This window comes from Chelonoidis abingdonii, chromosome 5 (genome assembly GCF_003597395.2).
Source record: "Chelonoidis abingdonii isolate Lonesome George chromosome 5, CheloAbing_2.0, whole genome shotgun sequence".
Lineage (NCBI taxonomy): Eukaryota > Metazoa > Chordata > Testudines > Testudinidae > Chelonoidis > Chelonoidis abingdonii.
Genome location: NC_133773.1, coordinates 774,554 through 798,436, shown reverse-complemented (window position 1 = coordinate 798,436; position 23,883 = coordinate 774,554). Strand labels below are relative to the sequence as shown.

The 23,883-nt window shown below is 52.1% G+C and overlaps 1 protein-coding gene and 1 pseudogene across 1 annotated transcript in view; one reads left to right on the top strand and one right to left on the bottom strand.

Moving 5' to 3' along the window:
- Positions 1-23,883, top strand: part of LOC142046878 (uncharacterized) — a 783,739-nt gene that overhangs the window by 691,071 nt on the left and 68,785 nt on the right. The gene's annotated exons all lie outside the window — the stretch shown is intronic.
- Positions 1,335-23,032, bottom strand: LOC142046858 (uncharacterized; annotated as a pseudogene).

Sequence of the window (23,883 nt, the reverse complement as noted above, 5' to 3'; positions counted from 1 at the left end):
GATGGAACTCCAGACTATATCTATATATATTAGATTTATAGAGAGAGACCTTCTAAAAATGTTACAATGTTTACCGGCATGCGAAACCTTAAATTGCAGTGAACTTGCACACCATTTCTGAAAGGTTGCCTACCCCTGGTCTACAGACCAGAGCCTTCCCACGTGGGAGCTAGTCCTGTGAAGGGAGGGCACAGAGATCCTGTGTGTGAGTGAGTATTAATGCAGGACAGGATAAGACACTGCTCCTGCCCTGTGACAGCTGGAGGATGCAGATGAATGAGCATGTCCATTAGGCCTGACTCCCCATCCCATTGGAGGGGGTATGGACGTGAATGGCTCTCTCACAACTGGTGCTGTAGACTGTATGACCCATTCCCCTCTAATCTAAGGACCAGGAGAAACCTGACCAGATGCTGAAATGGAGACCACAGGGCTTCAAATACTGAGGGACAGAATCCTTACCCCGTGAGGTCACACTCATAGTTCTCCCTGCCAGGACGTCCCTGTAGGGATTCTCTGGTGGGCTCCAGCAGAGCCCTCTGCCAATGGGGAAATACGGCACCTCCTCGAAGCTCACCGGCACCTGAAACAACAGGTGCTCCCCACTTAAGTTCCTGCTGCCATGTTCGCTATTAATGCATTAGCAACTGGGTGTTGGGCCTTTCGGGCGCCGCATATATACCCTGGCGACCGGCCGCTCCTCAGTTCCTTCCTTGCCGGCTACTCTGCAGTGGGGAAGGAGGGCGGTGTGGAATGGATATGGCAACAACATCTCAAAGAACAACAGTTACAAAGTGAGTAACCGTCTTTCTTCTTCGAGTGCTTGCTCATATCCATCCAAGTAGGGTGAAATCCCAAGCCTTACCTAGGCGGTGGGGTCGGAGTGGGCACTGCCGAATGCAAAACAGCCAAACCAAGAGCTGCATCGTCCCTGGACTGTTGCACCAGGCGTAATGGGCAGTGAGTGGCACCGAGGACCAGGTAGCTGTGCACGGCAATGTCGTGGATAGGACGCGGGGCGAGAAAGGCAATCGAGGAGGCCTGAAGCTCTGGTGGAATGTGCAATCATCGGCTAGGAGAGGCGTAGCAAATTGTGGCACGTACCGAATTGCACGCCGTGACCCAGACGGAGATTGTTTGAGACGAAACAGGTTGACCTTTCATCCTGTTGCCACAGCAACAAAAAAGGTGGGTCGCTCTTACGGAGGGAACTCCAGGGGGCGCCTGCTGACCCGCCGGCTGTTGCTAGGGGAAAATTCTTCCGACAAACGTGCACGCGGCGCGCGCACACCTACTTGGAATGGATATGAGCAACACATCTCGAAGAACAACAGTTACAAAGGTGAGTAACCGTCTTGTCTATCTTCTATGTGGAGTCGCCAATGGGTAATAAAAATTGAGCTCATGCTGAATCTTTTCACACAATCCAAACATGTATAGAGTTTCTATCCTGTGTGTGTTCTCTGATGTGTAATGAGGTTGGAGCTCTGACTGAAGTTTTTCACACAATCTAAGCCTTTATAGGGTTTTTTTCCTGGGTAGGTTCTTCCATGATGAATATGACCTGAGCACTGACTGAAGCTTTTCCCACACTCACGCCATTTATATGGTCTCTCTTCTGTGTGCATTCTCTGATGGGTAGTAAGAAGATCTCTGACTGAAGCTTTTCCCACAGTTCAAGCATTCATAGGGTTTCTCTCTTGGGTGGGTTCTCTGATGAATAATAAGGGCTGATGATACAGTGAAACTTTTTCCACACTCAAGGCATTTATATGGTCTCTCTTCTATGTGGATTCTACTATGGTTAATAAGTCCTGAGTGATAAATGAAACTTTTCCCACACTCCAAGCATTTCTAGGGTTTCTTTTCCTTGTAATTTGTCTGCTGGGCTGTGGTTTCTTGGGGACCATTGCCTCCTCTCCCACATTCAATGGATTCATCCACTTTCTTCCATGGGCTTCTTTCCAGCTTCCTCCCTGACCTGTGCCATTTACTGCAGGCTTTTTTCTGTTCCAAGCACTGGGAAAAAGTCCCTTTAGCTTTTCTTAGAAACCTCCCCCGCAGTTCTGCTTTCCCAGGATCTTCCTGCTGTGGATTCCCCTCCTCGTTCTCAGTCATTGTCTCGTCACCTGCTGGAGGAGAGAGAGGGAATCCAGGCAGGAGTCAGTGCCTGAGCTGGCAGAAAGGACACAAAGGGGAGTAGCAAAGAGGGAAAACACAATGCAATAACTTTTGGGGAGATTGAGAAATTGGATTCTGTCTCTACACCCATCCAAAAACTCACAGGGAAGTGACATCAGGGAGAAAACTCCTGACAGCGAACAGGGTGGGTGGGAAGACATGAGCAATATCCACAATGATGACATGACACCTGCTGCTGACCAGAGCCTGACCTGAGTGAGATGAGGCACAACCAAGGGGGTTCACACCAAATTTTGAGGATTTTCAGCGTTTTCCTCCATTTGTCAGATAGTTTCTGTGTCACTGACTCCTCACCTGCGCAGGTGCCTCTTGAGATCTTCCTTTCCTTGGAGTTCTGGAGATCCGGGACCCATGGCTCTTTTCCTGCTTCCAGCTGGATGGTTAGTGCAGGTCTGGGAATGGGGAGTCCTGCTCAGGGGTGAAATCAGGCATGAGCAGAGTGCACAGAGGATTGGTGGAGTATTTGTCACAAAGGGTGCATCTTGAGTTTAACTTGATCCCATGATTTGCTGGGGGGTTGTGGGATCTGAACAGATGGGAACATGGTCACTGAGCCTCCTTGAGAGAGGCAGATGTCTGGGAGGAAGTTGTCACAGCCTCACTGGGAGTGTTCAGGATCTGTAGGCTCTGTGGGACTTAATCAGGCACATGCAGCTCTGGTGTTAAATCCCTGCCTATTGTCTACAGCAGGAGTCAGCAACCTACTGCACACATGCCAATGGTGGCACCCAAGCTGATTTTTTTTAATGGCACGCTGAGGTCCCAGCCGCCAACCCCGCTCAGCCCGCTGCTGGCCTGGGTGAAGGGAACCCCAGACTCGTAGCAGACTGAGTGGAGCTTGTGGCTAAGACCCTGGCTGGCAGGAGCTGGCAGTCGGAACCCAGCCCAGGGTCCGGGCCACCAGTCTCACTCAGCCCGCTGCTGGCCTGGATGGATGGAACCCCGGGCCGGCAGCGGGCTGAGCCACTCAGCGCGCCACCGTTCTGGGGTCCCAGACGCCGGTCCCACTCAGCCTGCTGCTGGCCTGGATGGATGGAACCCCGGGCCGGCAGCGGGCTGAGCCACTCAGCGCGCCACCGTTCTGGGGTCCCAGACGCCGGTCCCACTCAGCCTGCTGCTGGCCTGGATGGATGGAACCCCGGGCCGGCAGCGGGCTGAGCCACTCAGCGCGCCACCGTTCTGGGGTCCCAGACGCCGGTCCCACTCAGCCTGCTGCTGGCCTGGATGGATGGAACCCCGGGCCGGCAGCGGGCTGAGCCACTCAGCGCGCCACCGTTCTGGGGTCCCAGACGCCGGTCCCACTCAGCCTGCTGCTGGCCTGGATGGATGGAACCCCGGGCCGGCAGCGGGCTGAGCCACTCAGCGCGCCACCGTTCTGGGGTCCCAGACGCCGGTCCCACTCAGCCTGCTGCTGGCCTGGATGGATGGAACCCCGGGCCGGCAGCGGGCTGAGCCACTCAGCGCGCCACCGTTCTGGGGTCCCAGACGCCGGTCCCACTCAGCCTGCTGCTGGCCTGGATGGATGGAACCCCGGGCCGGCAGCGGGCTGAGCCACTCAGCGCGCCACCGTTCTGGGGTCCCAGACGCCGGTCCCACTCAGCCTGCTGCTGGCCTGGATGGATGGAACCCCGGGCCGGCAGCGGGCTGAGCCACTCAGCGCGCCACCGTTCTGGGGTCCCAGACGCCGGTCCCACTCAGCCTGCTGCTGGCCTGGATGGATGGAACCCCGGGCCGGCAGCGGGCTGAGCCACTCAGCGCGCCACCGTTCTGGGGTCCCAGACGCCGGTCCCACTCAGCCTGCTGCTGGCCTGGATGGATGGAACCCCGGGCCGGCAGCGGGCTGAGCCACTCAGCGCGCCACCGTTCTGGGGTCCCAGACGCCGGTCCCACTCAGCCTGCTGCTGGCCTGGATGGATGGAACCCCGGGCCGGCAGCGGGCTGAGCCACTCAGCGCGCCACCGTTCTGGGGTCCCAGACGCCGGTCCCACTCAGCCTGCTGCTGGCCTGGATGGATGGAACCCCGGGCCGGCAGCGGGCTGAGCCACTCAGCGCGCCACCGTTCTGGGGTCCCAGACGCCGGTCCCACTCAGCCTGCTGCTGGCCTGGATGGATGGAACCCCGGGCCGGCAGCGGGCTGAGCCACTCAGCGCGCCACCGTTCTGGGGTCCCAGACGCCGGTCCCACTCAGCCTGCTGCTGGCCTGGATGGATGGAACCCCGGGCCGGCAGCGGGCTGAGCCACTCAGCGCGCCACCGTTCTGGGGTCCCAGACGCCGGTCCCACTCAGCCTGCTGCTGGCCTGGATGGATGGAACCCCGGGCCGGCAGCGGGCTGAGCCACTCAGCGCGCCACCGTTCTGGGGTCCCAGACGCCGGTCCCACTCAGCCTGCTGCTGGCCTGGATGGATGGAACCCCGGGCCGGCAGCGGGCTGAGCCACTCAGCGCGCCACCGTTCTGGGGTCCCAGACGCCGGTCCCACTCAGCCTGCTGCTGGCCTGGATGGATGGAACCCCGGGCCGGCAGCGGGCTGAGCCACTCAGCGCGCCACCGTTCTGGGGTCCCAGACGCCGGTCCCACTCAGCCTGCTGCTGGCCTGGATGGATGGAACCCCGGGCCGGCAGCGGGCTGAGCCACTCAGCGCGCCACCGTTCTGGGGTCCCAGACGCCGGTCCCACTCAGCCTGCTGCTGGCCTGGATGGATGGAACCCCGGGCCGGCAGCGGGCTGAGCCACTCAGCGCGCCACCGTTCTGGGGTCCCAGACGCCGGTCCCACTCAGCCTGCTGCTGGCCTGGATGGATGGAACCCCGGGCCGGCAGCGGGCTGAGCCACTCAGCGCGCCACCGTTCTGGGGTCCCAGACGCCGGTCCCACTCAGCCTGCTGCTGGCCTGGATGGATGGAACCCCGGGCCGGCAGCGGGCTGAGCCACTCAGCGCGCCACCGTTCTGGGGTCCCAGACGCCGGTCCCACTCAGCCTGCTGCTGGCCTGGATGGATGGAACCCCGGGCCGGCAGCGGGCTGAGCCACTCAGCGCGCCACCGTTCTGGGGTCCCAGACGCCGGTCCCACTCAGCCTGCTGCTGGCCTGGATGGATGGAACCCCGGGCCGGCAGCGGGCTGAGCCACTCAGCGCGCCACCGTTCTGGGGTCCCAGACGCCGGTCCCACTCAGCCTGCTGCTGGCCTGGATGGATGGAACCCCGGGCCGGCAGCGGGCTGAGCCACTCAGCGCGCCACCGTTCTGGGGTCCCAGACGCCGGTCCCACTCAGCCTGCTGCTGGCCTGGATGGATGGAACCCCGGGCCGGCAGCGGGCTGAGCCACTCAGCGCGCCACCGTTCTGGGGTCCCAGACGCCGGTCCCACTCAGCCTGCTGCTGGCCTGGATGGATGGAACCCCGGGCCGGCAGCGGGCTGAGCCACTCAGCGCGCCACCGTTCTGGGGTCCCAGACGCCGGTCCCACTCAGCCTGCTGCTGGCCTGGATGGATGGAACCCCGGGCCGGCAGCGGGCTGAGCCACTCAGCGCGCCACCGTTCTGGGGTCCCAGACGCCGGTCCCACTCAGCCTGCTGCTGGCCTGGATGGATGGAACCCCGGGCCGGCAGCGGGCTGAGCCACTCAGCGCGCCACCGTTCTGGGGTCCCAGACGCCGGTCCCACTCAGCCTGCTGCTGGCCTGGATGGATGGAACCCCGGGCCGGCAGCGGGCTGAGCCACTCAGCGCGCCACCGTTCTGGGGTCCCAGACGCCGGTCCCACTCAGCCTGCTGCTGGCCTGGATGGATGGAACCCCGGGCCGGCAGCGGGCTGAGCCACTCAGCGCGCCACCGTTCTGGGGTCCCAGACGCCGGTCCCACTCAGCCTGCTGCTGGCCTGGATGGATGGAACCCCGGGCCGGCAGCGGGCTGAGCCACTCAGCGCGCCACCGTTCTGGGGTCCCAGACGCCGGTCCCACTCAGCCTGCTGCTGGCCTGGATGGATGGAACCCCGGGCCGGCAGCGGGCTGAGCCACTCAGCGCGCCACCGTTCTGGGGTCCCAGACGCCGGTCCCACTCAGCCTGCTGCTGGCCTGGATGGATGGAACCCCGGGCCGGCAGCGGGCTGAGCCACTCAGCGCGCCACCGTTCTGGGGTCCCAGACGCCGGTCCCACTCAGCCTGCTGCTGGCCTGGATGGATGGAACCCCGGGCCGGCAGCGGGCTGAGCCACTCAGCGCGCCACCGTTCTGGGGTCCCAGACGCCGGTCCCACTCAGCCTGCTGCTGGCCTGGATGGATGGAACCCCGGGCCGGCAGCGGGCTGAGCCACTCAGCGCGCCACCGTTCTGGGGTCCCAGACGCCGGTCCCACTCAGCCTGCTGCTGGCCTGGATGGATGGAAGTCCAGGCTGGCCGCAGGCTGAGCGGGGCCAGAATCCCGGCTGGCAGGAGCCAGCGGATGGAACTCCAGACTATATCTATATAATATAGATTTATAGAGAGAGACCTTCTAAAAATGTTACAATGTGTTACCGGCATGCGAAACCTTAAATTGCAGTGAACTTGGCACACCACTTCTGAAAGGTTGCCTACCCCTGGTCTACAGACCCAGAGCCCTTCCCACAGCTGGAGCTAGTCCTGTGAAGGGAGGTGCACAGAGATCCTGTGTGTGAGTGAGTATTAATGCAGACAGGATAAGACACTGCTCCTGCCCCTGTGACAGCTGGAGGGATGCAGATGAATGAGCATGTCCATTAGGTCCCTGACTCCCCATCCCATTGGAGGGGGTATGGACGTGAATGGCTCTCTCACACTGGTGCTGTAGACTGTATGACCCATTCCCCTCTAATCTAAGTGACCAGGGAAGAACCTGACCAGATGCTGAAATGGAGACCACAGGGCTTCAAATAACTGAGGGGACAGGAATCCTTACCCCGTGAGGTCACACTCATAGTTCTCCTGCAGGACGTCCCTGTAGAGGATTCTCTGAGTGGGCTCCAGCAGAGCCCTCTGCCACATGGGGAAATACACGGACACCTCCTCGAAGCTCACCGGCACCTGAAACAACAGGTGCTCCCCACTTAGTTCCTGCTGCCATGTTGCAGCTATTTAATGCATTACACTGGGGAATTTGTACATTCTTGCAGCTGGATGGTGTGAGCTGAAATTATTTTCTTCAAGGGGAAGGCTGGCGCTGCTCCCGTTCTGCTGGAGAACCCATGGCTAGAGATTCGCCATCAGTCATACTCCACTCTGTGGCTGTTTCATGTGGCTGGGCAATGCAGCCAGGAGTCTATTGCAGCAGAGTGGATCTGAGATCAGATTCAACAGTGACTCTGGGGAGTGGCCATCTGGGACCAGACCAGGAGTTGCAGCTGCGATGGGAAAGGCGTGCTGGACAGAGTGCTGCAGGGGAAGCAGCCGGTAACTTCCTGAGCAAGATACAATATTGTTACAGATCCTGACTCATACAGTGATGAGATCCATTGTCACGAGTGTGTAAGGGAAACTGGTTACACGGCTGTAAACTTCCTTCTAACCAGTCAGTCTTCCTGCTGCATGGCCGCTTGAGGCTGGCAGCGCCGGGGGATGGGCTCAGGCAGACAATTTCACTGTTGCTGGGGTTTGCTGGTGAACATATTGCCTGAGAATTGGAGTCATCAGTCAGACACATGGGACAGGCAGAAGAGAAGTGGCCTCTGGAGCTGTGAGGAGAAAGCTGGAGAGATGAAACCCTCAGCCCATGTCCCTTGCAGCTGACTGTGCCAATGAGACAATTGTCAGATGCTGAGCGGAACAGCGGGATGGGGGAGTGGGGATGATCTCCAGTGTCCAAAGACAAAACCCATGGGCTGGGGTGCAATGAAACAAGCCAGAAGCCATGAGTACAAACCATCTCCCTGCTACTGAGGCTGTTTGTGTCTGCAGGCCCCTCCCAGCCCGTATGGTTGACCATGACTTCATCTCCCCAGCCCTAGAAGTCATTCTAGTATTGGATACCTTGGGATCCTGTTGTGCTTGTGACTGGGGGTGCTTGAGGCAGGCATCACTGATAATGAGGACAGGGTAGGTTGCAAAAGGGAGAATGGATACTTCCAAGACTGGTGGATAACATTAAAATTAAACCTCCCAACAAGTCAGAAACTGAGCTTCTGATACCCTATACTGGTTACCAAGAAGCAAACAAACAAAGAAACCACACCCAGTCCCCTTTACTGAATTCCAGTCTCTGGCTCCCAATCAGCACCTAGGTCCAGCACAGTGAGAAGTTATTTTAAACTCTACTCACATGTGCAAGGTGTTCTTCAGACCCCAAAGGGTCAGCCACAGTGCCAGGTCAATATTAGGTTGGCTCTTTCCCAAAATACCACACTGCCAGTCAATCCTTTAGCATCTAAACCGAAAGATTTAAATAAATAAATAAAAAAGAAAGAACAAGAAGAGAGATGTTAAATGGTATAATAGTCACATACAAAGACTTCAAAGTCAATATACCAGGTTCCTGGCAGTACTGGTGAGTTTGCTGGCTTGAAAGTCCCTCTGGAACATCCACAGCTGGGATGGGTCATTCAGTCCTTTGTTCAAAGCTTCAGGTCCAGGGTGAGAGACATATCTTGGCTATTGAGGAAACCGGTTTCTCCGCTTCCTTGCTGGAGCTATCTTCAGTCTCCTCATCATCATCTTCCTCGTCCCCAAAACCCTCTTCCGTGTTGTGTGATTCTCCACTGAAGGAGTCAAAGCACAGGGTTGGGGGAGTGGTGGCTGCACCCCCCAGCATGGCATGCAGCTCATCACAGAAGCAGATTTTCAGGGCTCTGATCAGGAGAGGCTGTTTGCCTCTCTGGTTTTGTGGTAGGTTTGCCTTAGCTCCTTAATTTTCATGCGACACTGCTCTACGTCCCTGTTATAGCCTCTGTCCTTCATGCCCTTTGAGACTTTTTCTAATGTTTTGGCATTTCATTTACTGGAATGGAGTTCAGCTAGCACGGATTCGTCTCCCCATACAGCGATCAGATCCCGTAGCTCCCGTTTGGTCCATGGTGGAGCTCTTTTGCAATCCTGGGACTCCATCATGGTCACCTCTGCTGATGAGATCTGCACTCACCTGCACCTTGCCATGCTGGCCAAACAGGAAATGAGATTCAAAAGTTCGTGGGGCTTTTCCTGTCTACCTGGCCAGTGCATCTGAGTAGAGAGCTGTCATGGTACAATTCCCCACTCTGAACCTTAGCATTCAAAAGATGGGGTACCAGCATGAATTCCTCTAAGCTAATTACCAGCTTAGAACCTGTAGCGCTGCCACCACACAGGAATTCCAGTGCCTAGTACACTCTGGTCCCCCCAAAACCTTGCCTGGGGACCCCCAAGACCCAGACCCTCTGGATTACCCAGGAAAGTAAACCCTTTCCCACCGTTGCCTCTCCCAGACTTCGCCTCCCTGGGTTACCCTGGAAGATCACTGTGATTCCAAACTCCTTGAATCACAACAGAGAGGAAATTCACCTTCCTCCTCCTTCTCTTTCACCCTCCCAGACTCTCCAGAGAGAGACAGTAATCTTGATAACAGAGAGAATTAGCCTTTCTTTCCCCTTCCCTCCTTTCTCCCCACCAATTCCCTGGTGAATCAGCCCCATCCCCTGGGTCTCACCAGAATAAAAAAACAATCAGGTTCTTAAACAAGAAAGCTTTTAATTAGGAGATAAAAACAGTAAAAAATTATTTTTGTAAATATAAGTGGGAATATGTTACAGGGTTTTAGTCTATAGGCACTGAACACCTCTCCAGCCTAAATATACAAGTACAAATTAAAATCTTTTCAGCCAAATACACACTTAAACTCCTTCCAGCCAATGCACATTTGCAGATAAAGAAAACAACATAGCCTAATCGCCCTTAATGTATCCTTGTACTCACTATTTTAAACTTATAAGAGCCTGTATCAGAGAGATTGGAGGGAAACCTGGTTGCACGTCTGGTCACTCTGAGCCCCCAGAGAGAACAACAACCAAAACTAACAGCACACACACAAACTTCCCTCCCTCCAGATTTGAAAGTATCCTGTCCCCTGATTGGTTCTCTGGTCAGGTGACAGCCAGGCTACTGAACTTGTTAACCCTTTACAGTCAAAGAGATATAAAGTACTTCTGTGCTATTAACTTTTCTTATCTGTTTATGACAAGAGCGCTGTCCAGAGCGGTCACAATGGAGCACTCTGGGATAGCTCCCGAAGGCCAATACCATCAAATTGTGTTCACACTATCCCACATTCGACCGAGGGAGACTGATTTCAGTGCTAATCCCCTTGTCAGAGATGGAGAAAATAAATCAATTTAAACAGGGGAGGGATAGCTCAGTCGTTTGCACATTAGCATATTAACCCCAGTGTTATGAGTTCAATCTTTGAGGGGGCCACTTAGGGATCCGGGGCCAAAAATTGGTCCTGCTAGTGAAGGCAGGGGCTGGACTCAATGACCTTTCAAGGTTCCTTCCAGTTCTAGGTAATAGGTATATCTCTAATTATTAAAAAAACTTTGGAGGGGGGAGGAATAGCTCAGTGGTTTGAGCATTAGCTTGCTAAACCCAGGCTTGTGAGTTCAATCCTTGAGGGGGCTGCTTAGGGAAGTGGGGTAAAAATCTTTCTGGGGATTGGTCCTGCTGTGAGGAGGGGGTTAGACTAGATGGTCTACTGAGGTCACTTCCAACCCTGGTATTCTAAGTGTAAAAAAAAAAAAAAAGGGGCTTCATTGTGTGGACAGGTCCAGGCTTAAATCAAGGTAAAGCTGCTAAATTCAACCTAAAACTGTAGTTTAGAGCAGGCCTAAGTCTAAGCTGCATCGTGTGCTCCTTGCTGTACAACCTTACATTTGGCAGTATTAAAATGCATGTTGCTCAAATGAGCCCATGTTACCAAGAGACCCAGATCCCCTGTGTAGCTGACCTGCCCCAATCATTATTTACCACTCAGCCAATGTTGATGCCACCTGCAATCTGTACCAGCCATAATGTTAGATTTTCTTGCAGATCATTGGTAGAGGCATAGAATGACATTGGACTATGGGATAGTGCAATGTGGGTCAGAGTAACAGCAAGAATCACTGTGTAGCCTCTTGGCTGGGGCACTCAGCTGACAGTAGCAGATCCTTGTTTAAATCCTTTTGCATCCCTCATGCAAGAGGAGAATGTGAACGAGGGCCTGTCTACACCCAGGGTGAGTACACTAACCACAGGGTTAAAGGCAGAGGGACTGCCTTGCCCCCAGCTGTTTTGTGTGGGGTTAGGTAGCCTCTGCACATACTCACAAGATCAGGCCCTGCACATGACTTCAGCAAAGCAGCTCCTGCCTCCCCAGGTCTGTGGATTGTTCTGGGGCTTAGGCAGAAGACAGGGTTCTGGGGAAATAAAGTGAGACTGCAGCGTAAGTACCTGGGGCAGGCACATGGGGAAATAGTACTGTAATATCTGAGGTGGTGAGTCAATCCAGCCACCAACCGGGCCAGGCCGCAGCAGAGAGGGCGTTCTGTGGATCACAGTGGAGTCTAAAGACAGAACTAAGCTCCCGAAATCTGGGGGTTCAGTGACCTCGTAGGTCTGGGCCTTAAAGGAGTTTTCAATACAGCCCAAGTGGTTTAGGTGCTTAAACTGTCAGTTTAATGGGAGTTAGGACTTTAACCTGTTTAGGGGCTTTTGCAGATTTCACTAGATGCATGTGTGCACTTTTTGGTGCCTTGGTACCTTTGTGAATCTGGTCCTAAGTCTCTGTGGGTCCCAGTTCCCCATCTGTACAATGAGAACAGCAGGCCCTGCTTCGCTGGGATGTGGGAGGATAAACATCTTAATGATTGGGAGGTGCTCAGAGACTGCTGCTGGGAGACATAAGAGTAGATGGCTAGATAGTCCCTTTTTGGAGGCTAGTGGAACCCGTGGGTTTCTGGAGGACTCAGAGGGAGAACTCGCTGTTTCTGTCTGACCCCTCTGTGGATAGCTGGGGGAGGCATGCAGGGTCATGTGTGCAGGGCCGGCTCCAGGCACCAGCTTAGCAAGCAGGTGCTTGGGGTGGTCACTCTGGAGAGGGGCGGCACGTCCAGGTATTCGGCGGCAATTCGGTGGGGGGTTCATCGCTCCGCTGGGAGTGAAGGGCCTCCTGCTGAACTGCCGCAGATCGGGATCGCGATCGCAGCTTTTTTGGGGGGGGGGGCTGCTTGGGGCGGCAAAACCCCTGGAGCCGGCCATGCTTGTGTGCCCCTCCGCCAACCCTGTCATTTGCTGCTTGGCTTGAACTGAGCATGCTCAGTAACACTGCTGAAGCCAGCTGCCCTCATTCCACCCCCACCCCACCATCATCTCACCTGACTCTTTCCTCTGGCCCCCCACTTAGTTCACAGCTTCCCTGCAACAGACAAAACACGAGGAAACATGAACAGACGCTGCCAGTGCCCCACGTCACATGCTGAAGTGGACTGGTTTTGTCATAATCAGGCTTTGAAATCTTACACCACAGCTGATCCGAAGGCAAAGAAGTGTTTTTGTGGCTCCTTCAGAACATCTGCAAAGCCTCATTCAGCAGCTTCGTTCCAGCTGCTGAACTGCCTGGTTGCTCACAGCTGCGTGGCTGCTGATGTGAATGAAATTGCTGGTTTCATTGTGGACATAACCAATCAGGTTCAGAACAGCTTGTCTGTGAGCTTTCAGGCAGGCCAATGTCTGATATGAACAACTCTAGGGCCTGGCGTCTGTCTAACAGCTAGGTCAACTTCACAGTGGTGCTGAGGGGTGTGCAAAATTCACACTCCTGCATGACGTTGCTATGGTGACCTAACCCTAGCGTAGAGTCGGGAAAATGGTTCTGTTGGCCTAGCTGTCACTGCGTGGGGAGGTGGCTCATATACAGCAGCAGAAAAAACCCTTCGGCCATTGTAGGAAATATCTACATTTTCGGAGGAGATGGGGAGATTTTGATTTGTAATATGTGTGGGGAGGAAAAAATATGCTGCTGTGTTGTGTGATTATTTTTATTTTGCATCCTCTAATGCAGTGGTCTCCAACCTTTTTACGCCCAAGATCACTTTTTGAATTTAAGGGCAAACCCAGGATCTACCCCACCCCTTCTCTGAGGCCCCACCCTGCTCACTCCATCACCCCTCCCTCTGTCACTCGCTCTCCCCCACCCTCTCTCACTTTCACTGGGCTGGCAGTGGGTTGAGTTCGGGAGGGGGTGTGGGCTCTGGATTGGGGCCAAGCGGGTTGGGGGTAGGAGGAGTGAGGGATGCAAGCTCTGGGAGGGAGTTTGGGTTCAGGAGGGGGCTCCACATTGGGGCAGAGTGTTGGGGTGCAGGAGGGGGTGAGGGGCACTGGCTCTGGGATGGGATCAGGGCTGGGGCGTGTGTGGCTATGCACCACCAGTAGAAAGAAAAAAACCTAGATTTAATAGATATTTTCAAAAAGTTGCCGTACGGCTAATTACTTCAGCCAGGACAGGTTAGGTGTTCTAGAACTCACTACTAAAAGAATTAAATTTAAGTATAAGAGAAATCAAAATTATGAAATGCACAGACCAGTCAAAATACTAAAATAACACACTTTGAAAGAATAAAATTACAGAGAATTTATGCACAATGCATCAAGTAGTAACAACAATGATATGTGTTGGGAGGTGAGTGTGAAGGAGATGGGGGGTGTGTGAAACCCAGAGACACTGTCTGTGTGACCCAGTGTGGTGACACAGAGATGGTGTGTGCATGGGTGACAGATTGTGTGTGGGACATGTGTATGGGATGTGGGTGGGTGACACAGAGCAGGGAGCATGTGTGTGTGTGTGTGCGTGCAGGCTGCTGCTGGGTAAGTTTCTGAGAAACGCCATGCACTGTCTCTTTAAGACACTCACTGAAAGCTCTCCTGCTCCGTTACTGAGCCTTGTTGTCTCCCTTCCCCTCTGCAGAGATGGGGACATGAGGTACATGTGCGGGGCAGAGAGAGAGAGAGAGACTGTGAACTGGCTGCTGGGGCAATCTCAGAAACAGTGCATTGTCTCTTTAAGAAAGGCACTCACCATTCAGAATAGAACTCAGACCACAGCAGCTCCCAGTCCTCCCAAGCCAGGCTGTGTCCCCTTTCCCCTGCTCTGCAGAGATTAGGTACAGGGGCTGAACACATGCTGCTGCATGCTCTGCATATGAGCAAGCCTGCTTTACTGCTGGAGATCGCGATTGACTGGGAGCGTCTCCAGGGTCGACCAGTCAATCGTGGTCTACTGGTTGGTGACCACTGCTCTAGTGAATGGTGGGATGGGTGTTCTGTTTCATTGTTTTATATAAAGCCGAATAAATGAATACAATACATGCTGTCATAACTATAAAGGGAAGGGAACAGCCCTCCTGTGTACAATACTATAAAAACCCTCATGGCCAGAGGCACCAAAATCCTTTTACCTGTAAAGAGTTAAGAAGCTCAGGTAACTTGGCTAACACCTGGCCCAAAGGACTAATAAGGTGACAAGATACTTTCAAATCTTGGTGGGGGAAAGGCTTTTGTTTGTGCTCTTTGTTTTGGGGGTTGTTTGCTTTTGGGACTAAGAGGGACTAGACATCAATCCATGCTCTCCAAATCTTTCTGAACCAGTCTTTCATATTTAAAACTTGTAAGTAATAGCCAGGCAAGGCGCATTACTTTTATCTTTGTTTTCTCAACTTGTAAATGTTCCTTTTGCCAAAGGGTTTACCTCTGTTTGCTGTAACTTTGAACGTAAGGCTAGAGGGGGTTCCTCTGGGCTCTATGAATCTGATTACCCTGGAAAGTTATTTTCCATCCTGATTTTACAGAGATGATTTTTACCTTTCTTTCTTTAATTAAAAGCCTTCGTTTTAAGAACCTGATTGATTTTTCCTTGTTTTAAGATCCAAGGGGATTGGATCTGGACTCACCAGGAATTGGTGGGGGAAAGGAGAGGGAGATGGTTAAATTCTCCTTGTTTTAAGATCCAAGGGATTTGGATCAGTGTTCACCAGGGACTTGGTGGAGGAGTCTCTCAAGGCTACCCAGGGAGGGGAAGGTTTTGGGGGGGAAGAGAGTTTTCCAGGTACTCAAAAATCTGTGTGGTGGCAGGAAGACCAGATCTAAGCTGGTAGTTAAGCTTAGAGGTGTTATGCAGGTTCCCATATCTGTACCCTAAAGTTCAGAGTGGGGAAGGAACCTTGACACATGTCCATGAAATAATTCAGTATCACAGCCTTGTCAGTTAGGCTGCTGGAGTTCTAGTGCCATGATTGCCCCATTGTTTATCAGTGAGCCTGTGGGGTTGGGTCATTGAGACGAGCCGTTTTATTTTTTGCTGAATGCAGGATCCATGTGCTCAGTGCAAAGTTTCAAATGAATGGGCACTCAATATAGTTTTATTATTAAACCTTGTACTTTAGATACTGATGAAACTTTATGGGTGTCATAAATTCTAGAAGCCAGGGCTGTGCTCTTTAACCAGGCCTGTAGCTTGTTCCTCATTGCCCCAAAACACAGAGTGAAAGGCCGTTCTACCTTAGAAAGTCACATTGTCAAAGCTCTGTCTCTCAGGGATGTGAAAATCTACACCCCAAAGAGATGTACTTAAACTGACCTAATCCCCGGTGTAGACAGTGGTAGGTTGATAGAAAAATTATTTTGTCAATCTAGGTAATGTTGTTTGGGGTTGTGGATTAACTACACTGCTGGATAATGTGTATCTATCCTAATGCACTACAGCGGTGCAGGTGCTGCTGTGTCTCTTAATGGTTTAAGTGTAGACAGAGTGTTAAATAGAGATCTATGGAGTAAGGAGAGTTCTGTGAGGGGCTTGTTACCTCTCTACCAACACATAGAATGGATACTCCTACAGGGATTCTGCACCAAAAAAGTGCACAATTCTGTGCCAAAAAAATGCACAATTCTGTGTATTTTATTTGCCAAAATATTTGCGCCAGTTTCAATTGTTTTGGCAAGTTATTTAAACTACAATACAGAAAGAAGTAACAATAACTATTCAGCATTTCCTAAACATATGAAAATTAAGGCTACATCTACACTAGAAACTTCAAAGCACTGCTGTGGGAGTGCTCCTGCAGCAGTGCTTTGAATTGCGAGTGTGGTCACACACGGTCAGAGCTCTCCCAGCGCTTCTGGTAATCCACCTCCACGAGGGGAATAGACTAGCTCAGAGCGCTGGGAGCCCGTCTACACTTGTGCTTTAAAGTGCTCAAACTTGCTGCATTCAGGGGGGTGATTTTTCACCCCCACCCAAGCCAGCAAGTAGAGCGCTATAAAATGTAAGTGTAGACAACTCTAAGTTACAAACACTTGGTAACTAATACCCTGCGTTCCAGTTACAATCCTGGATTTTCATTTAAATTACATTACAGAACACCAAACAGGGAAGGAAAAAAAAGTAGAATGTCATTTCAAATTGCTCAGACTTTCACACATGAAAGTCATGCAGTTTTGCTAATCGTTATCCTGGACCTGACTGGCTACTTTGGGAAGTGCTTGGTTCTAATTGTCCTGACATTTTATAGACTGCTTAGTGAATGTTTTATCTGCCTTCAAAGTCTTTTTTTTTAAATGGGTAAGCAAAATAAATCCTGAGCTGTAATCTAACCCCATTGTGCCACTTTGGCACAGCAAAAAAATGAGAAAGTACATAGATCTTCCTAAATTGAGTAAAAGCAGCATAGAATCCTGTGGCACCTTATAGACTAACAGATTAACTGTCTGTTAGTCTATAAGGTGCCACAGGATTCTTTGCTGCTTTTACAGATCCAGACTAACACGGCTACCCTCTGAGGGCTTGGCTACACTGGAGAGTTGCAGCGCTGTAAACCCAGCACCAGCGCTGCAACTTACTCACTGTCCACACTTGCAAGGCACATACAGCACTGCATCTCCCTGGCTGCAGCGCTGGTTGTACTCCTGCTCTGCGTCAGGTATAATGATTGCAGCGCTGGTGATGCAGCGCTGCTCTGCAAGTGTGGCCACCAAAAGCGCTGTAATTGGCCTCCAAGGTATTCAGAGGTATCCCAGAATGCCTGTTCAGCCACTCTGCTCATCAGTTCGCACTCTACAGCCCTGGCCTCAGGTGACCCGCCCTTTAAATGCCCCGGGAATTTTAAAAATCCCCTTCCTGTTTGCTCAGCCAGGTGTGGAGTGCAATCAGTGAATCTTTCCAGGTGACCATGCCTACACGCACCAAACGAGCCCCAGCATGGAGCAATGGCAAGTTGCTGGACCTCATCAGTGTTTGGGGGGAGGAAGCTGTGCAGTCCCAGCTGCGCTCCAGCCCTAGGAATTACGATACCTATGGGCAGATCTGAAGGGCCATGCTGGAAAGGGGCCATGACCGGGACACGCTGCAGTGCAGGGTTAAAGTGGAGGAGCTGCAGAGTGCCTATTGCAAAGCTCGTGAGGGAAACTGCCGCTCTGGTGCTGCCTTCACGACCTGCCGTTTTTACAAGGAGCTGGACACGATACTTGGGGGTGACCCCACTGCCAATCTGACGACCACGATGGACAGTTCAGAGCGGGGAGAGGAGAGGGAGGTGGAGGCGGGGGAGGAAACCAAAAGTGAGGGTACTGGGGTGGGGGGAGACACCCTGGAGTTCCAGGAGGCATGCAGCCAGGAGCTTTTCTCAAGCCAGGAGGAAGGTAGCCAGTCGCAGCAGCTGGAACTTGTTGGTGAAGAAGAGGCAGAGGAGTGGGTTCCTGGTAAGCAGCTTTTATTTTCAGGATGGAAATTTTTCAGGAGAGGAGGGGGGGTTATGGCTGTATGCATGCATGCCTAGATGTGGAATAGCCCATTGATGTGGTCTATCACGTCGCGGTAATCGGCCTTGGTAATCTCTTCAAAAGTTTCTGCCAAAGCGTGGACAATGCGCTTGCGCAAGTTTATAGGGAGACCCACTGTGGTCCTTGTCCCAGTCAGGCTAACGCGTCCGTGCCACTGTGCCGCGAGGGGTGGGGGGACCATTGCTGCACACAGGCAAGCTGCATAGGGGCCAGGGCGGAATCCGCATTGCTGTAGAAGACCCTCCCGCTCTTCCCAGGTGACCCAGGATAAAACTCCTGTGAAAAATTTTGGGTTAGAGTGTTCGTGTAAGGTCCCCTACAGCTTCTTTGCTTCCCCAACGCACAGAACCCCAGTACAGCCCTGAACCAAACAGTCCCCTTCCAGGTGACCTGCAGCAGCAAGATATTTCCAGGATTATTAAACTCCTGCACTCATTTCTCCCCCTTACTCACCATTTCTTTCGCTGCATGGTTGTGTGCGCTCGTGTTTGGTATGTGGAAAATATGCTAAAATGAGACGGTAACTCTTCACCTGTGATTATACAAATAGCTGCCTCGCTCTTATGTTTCAGTTTTTTTGTCTTTCTAATAACAGTGTCCTTGAATTCTCGACTGGCCGATCAGAGACTGCTGAGAGGCGACAAAAACCTGAGGAAGAAGCCAGAAAAAGCAAAGAAGAAATGGTGCAAAGCAATTATGAATCAAATCTGCCAGAACAGTAAAAAACTGCAGATGGAGGAAAAAATTGCAGCGTGAGGGAAAGAGAAAGCAGGGAAAGGCAGTGGTTAAAGAAGAAAAGCACGAAAGCAGCTGATAGCATCCGGGCGCCAAACGGCTGCCCTGTATCCAGTCACTCATAGCCATGCAGGCAGAGCACTACCGTGTCGCACCCAGTGCTGGCCCACGCTCCCAAAGTCTTTCCCTTGTGCCCAATGTAGCTCACCGCCTTCTCCAGCATCCAGGTTCTTACCACCTCCACTGACCGGTCAGTGGAGGTGGTAAGAACCTGGATGCTGGAGAAGGCGGTGAGCTACATTGGGCACAAGGGAAAGACTTTGGGAGCGTGGGCCAGCACTGGGTGCGACACGGTATGCTCCTGCCTGCATGGCTATGAGTGACTGGATACAGGAGCGTTTTGGCGCGCCAGGATGCTTATTCAGCTGCTTTCCCGTGCTTTCTTCTTTAACCACTGCCTTCTCCTGCTTTCTCTTTCCCTCCACGCTGCAATTTTTTCCTCCATCCTGCAGTTTTTTACTCTGTTCTGGCAGATTGATTCATTAATGCTTTGCACCATTTCTTCTTGCCTTTTTCGTGGCTTCTTTCCTCAGGTTTTGTCGCCTCTCAGCAGTCTCTTGATCGGCCAGTCGAGAATTCAAGGACACTGTTATTAGAAAGACAAAAAACTGAAACATTTAAGAGCGAGGCAGCTATTGTGTATATCACATGTGAAGGAGTTTACCGTCTCATTTTAGCATATCTTTCCACCATACCAAACAGAGCGCACACAAACCCATGCAGCGAAAGAAATGGGAGTTAAGGGGGGAAATGAGTGCAGGGTTAATAATCCTGGAAGATATCTTGCTGCTGGCAGGTCACCTGGGAAGGGGACTGTTGGTTCAGGGCTGTACTGGGGTTTCTGTGCGTTGGGGAAAGCAAAGAAGCTGTAGGGGGACCTTACACGAACACTCTAACCCAAAATTTTTCACAGGAGTTTATCCTGGAAGATAACTGCTGCTGCAGGACTCCTCACTGTCACTTTGGAGCTGAAGGAATAGCTCAACTGCCAAACGTGATGTGCTGGCGACACTCATCAGCGAAGTCCTCAGCAGCTCGGGCTCCATTTCCCACAGAAATCACGCTGCACAGAAACCTTTGGGAGACTCACAATGGCGCCAAATGTGGACGGAAAAACAGTGACTGCTGGGATGTGAAGCGATGCACCACAGGGCGTTGGGACAGGAAGCGGAATGACACGCACCCGTCCATCCCCTTCCCACAACCCACGGCGCCAAAAAGGGACGAGATGCTCTGTGGGATAGCTGCCCACAATGCACCACTGCCAACAGCGCTGCAAATGCTGCAAATGTGGCCACACTTCAGCTCTGGTAGCTGTCAGTGTGGCCACACTGCAGCGCTTTCCCTAAACAGCTGTACGAAGACAGCTGTAACTCCCAGCGCTGCACACCTGCAAGTGTAGCCAAGCCCTGATACTTCCTAAATTGAAGTTTCCCTTACTGTCATTATAAGTGAGAAGACTCCTTTACATCACTCTGGCAATGTAGGGGCCTTAAAAGTTTCACAGATTTTATGCTCCTGGGGGAATTGATTGGGAATGGGAACCGCTAATTAACAATAGGAACAATAGGTATGCTGTTACATTTCTGCCTTCGAGAATGAGATTAACCATCAACAGTAGCTTTAACAATTTAACTATACAATCAGGGTGCTACATTTGTGCCTCTAGCCTGCCTCATGCATAATAAAAGTCCTACCCTTACACACCAGGGAGCTGCAGAGAGAGGGACAGAGTGAGTCTTTCTCTCTTGCTTGTTGGCATGTGTGCTTAGGCCCAGCCCCACTCCCTCCCCTGTCTCTGAGGCTGCTCCGGCAGGGCACGCTGGAAGAAACCCGCTGCCTGGAAAGAGGCTTATGTCCCCAGCCCCAGCAGAATTTTTTTTCCATTTTTCTGCACTGGGGGCACAGAATCCCCCTAGGAGTAAATGGGGAAATACCTAATTAAACAGATTTAGAAAACATGCTGCCTTCATTCCCATCCCTCTTTATAACCCATTTCATTTGCAAGGCCCTAGACATGAGATTATCACTTAAAGAATAAACCACATCCCTACACCTTGTTATGACTTTTCCATGTCTTTTAGACTGCAGTTCCTTTGGGACAGGGACTGTCCTTATTTTGTTACTTCATTTTGGATGGAATGATCTAGCTGAGGGACTAAACTGCACACCAATGTAGTTCACAGCTGATAACTACATTGGAAGGAGCTGCAAACATGAATGTGAACAGAAAAAACAAGGGGGCTAGAGAGATTAGTGATATGGACAGAAAACAACATGAGAGTCAGTCTTGGAAAATGCAGCTCATGCAGCTGGAGAAAAATAACTGAAAATCCAGAAGCTCTTTGGGAAGAAGAGACCTGGGAATTCAGAAAGACTAAGGGAGATGTAGAGTGAGGATTGGAGGAAACTATATGTGAGTTTGCAGTACAATATGGCTGCAACAAAAGGATGCATGCAGAGAGTCAGTCAAGTCACAGTGAAGGGATGGGGCAGACCCCTTCTGGAGAGACTACACGTTAAACACTCAGTTCAGGTCTAGGCACGCTACCAGAAAGATCTTGACAAACTGTTAGGAGTTCAGAGAGGAGCTGCAGAAATACTCCAAGTACAAGGGATGCAGTGAACTGAGGGAGAAGCTGAAAGAGCAAAACCTGTCTGACATAACCTAGGTCCCCCCAGGCTGTATCTTGACCAGCTGGGTACTTGGCAAAGGCAGTGGGCCATGTTTTCAAAGGTATTTCAGCATCAGTAGATGCAGGTAGGCCCATGGGATTCACAAGGGGGACATCAGCATCTATCTGCCTCTTGAGGTGACTCAGCCCAACACTTAGGCATCACTGACATTCACAAACCTCTGCTCAGCTGCTGCCTAACCCTGTGCACACGTACCACCCTTAGGTGCTGAAGCTTCAGCTCTTAAAGTCCCGGAGGTGCCTAAATTTCTGTGACTGGCCATGTGCTCAGCCACCTCAGTCCTGACACTACCTAGCAGCTCTGTGCTTAACTCCTGCCTAAGCTTCAGTGGGATTCAAAAGCTAGACAGTCCCCTGCATGTCTGTCTTCAGGCCCCGATCTGGTAGATGCATGCATGCAGAATATGACACACAAATTGATCAGAGGAGAAGCTACTTCCCTATAATCTTTGCCTTAGTGATTAGAGAGCTCTCCCAGGATGTCAGAGATCTGGGTTTAATACCCTCTTCCCCTGGTGAGTGGGGATTTGAACAGGGACCTCCCACACCTCTCAGCTGAGTGCACCAGCCACTGGACAATGGGATATTCTGGCATAGGTCACTTCTCTTGAAATTGTTCTACTGTGTCTGAATAATGAAATATTCATTGGAGGAGGGGGCTGGACCCTGGGTATCCCACCTCTCAGGTGAATGCTCTAACCACTGGACTGAAGATGCAATCTCACATTTTCTTTCTCCCAATCTAATTATTCATACACAGAGGAACAGCTTCAACAGGAGAGATAGGGGAAACCTACATCAGACTATCATATATCTCCATGATTAGAGCACTCTCCTGAGAGGTGGAAGACCCAGCTTAGTATCGGCTCCCTATCAAGCAGAGGGAACAATTGAAAGTTCTCTTACATTCTGGGTGTGTACTCTAGCCACTGGGCTAAACATTTATATGGAGGAGCACAACTACTTATTCCTACTCCATTTGTCTTGAGAGAGGGATGACCTAACTCCAGGAGAAGGCACGTGCTTGTTAATCTCAGGTGGAGATGGGCAATCATCTCCCTTGGAAGAGTGTGACTCTGGCCACGTCTACACTACGCGATAATATCGAATTAGCTAAAATCGGTTTCATAAAACTGATATTATAAATTCGATTTCACATGGCCACACTAGGCACAGTAATTCGGCGTTGTGCGACCATGGTCCGAGGGTAGCGTCGATTTCTGAAGCGTTGCATTGTGGGTAGCTATTCTGTAGCTATCCCATAGTTCCCGCAGTCTCCTCTGCCCTTTGGAATTCTGGGTTGAATCATCTGTCGCGGCTGTGGTTCTGGGTAAATGTCATCAGTCATTCGTTCTCCGGAAAAACAACGCTGACAATCCTTTTTCGACGCATTTTCCTGGATTTGCCCTGGCAGACGCCATAGCACGGCAACCATGAGCCCCGTTCAGCTTTTTTTTTTTTCCGGCACCGTTATGTGTACTTGGATGCCGCGGACAAGGCGATACTCCAGCCGCTTACGACCCACGCATTCATTTTGCTTTTTGCATGATGCAGAGATGGTACCAGTCATTCTGTTACCGTCTACTGCCGGAGTTAAACTTGGCCAATGATGATGACGGTTATCTCTTCCCCTCTGTTACTGTCTGCTGCTATATGAGTGACCCTGCTGAGATGGCCGGGGCGCAAAGCCAAAACTGGAATGACTCCCTGATCAATCCTCCTTTATGTTTCTAATAAATTAGAGTCAGTCCTGCCTAGAATTAGGCAAGTGTATAGAGGACAGTGTTATCGGCACAGCTGCTCCGTTGTCAGTATTTCACATGGGTGTGCCCGCTGCACAACCACCTGTTGCTTCCCTCCTCCCCCAAACCTTTCCTGGGCTATCGTGGCAGTGTCCCCCCCATTTTGTGTCCATGAGTTATAAAGAATGCAGGAATAAGAAACAGAGACTTGTTAGTGAGATAAAATGAGGGGGACAGCCTCCCGGGGCTATGCAGTCAGGCTTACAGAATTTTTCTTTACACAGGAAAGGGAGGGGCTGATGAAGCTCGCCCCAGTTGCTATGATGAAGACGGTTAACTAGCGCGTTTGTCCTACCTACTGGGGAGTGACACTGGAATCATTCCTATTTTATACCCAGGCCCCCATATTCAGTTAAAAAGCATTGGAGCACTCAGCCGGTTCTGAGGGACCAGTTACCAGTCCTACTTGCACCGTCTGCTACTAACGAGGGGAGAGGAGCAAATTACTGCATCTTCACTGCTGCAAGCATCGCGTCTACCAGCAGCATTCAGACAATGGTGTACATTGAATGAAGTCAAGAATGATTTCTTTCCCTTTCTTTCACGTGGTGGTGGGGAATAACTGAGAGCTTCCCTGACACACGCCGAGCCACTGTGTTGAACCTTACAGACATTGGGA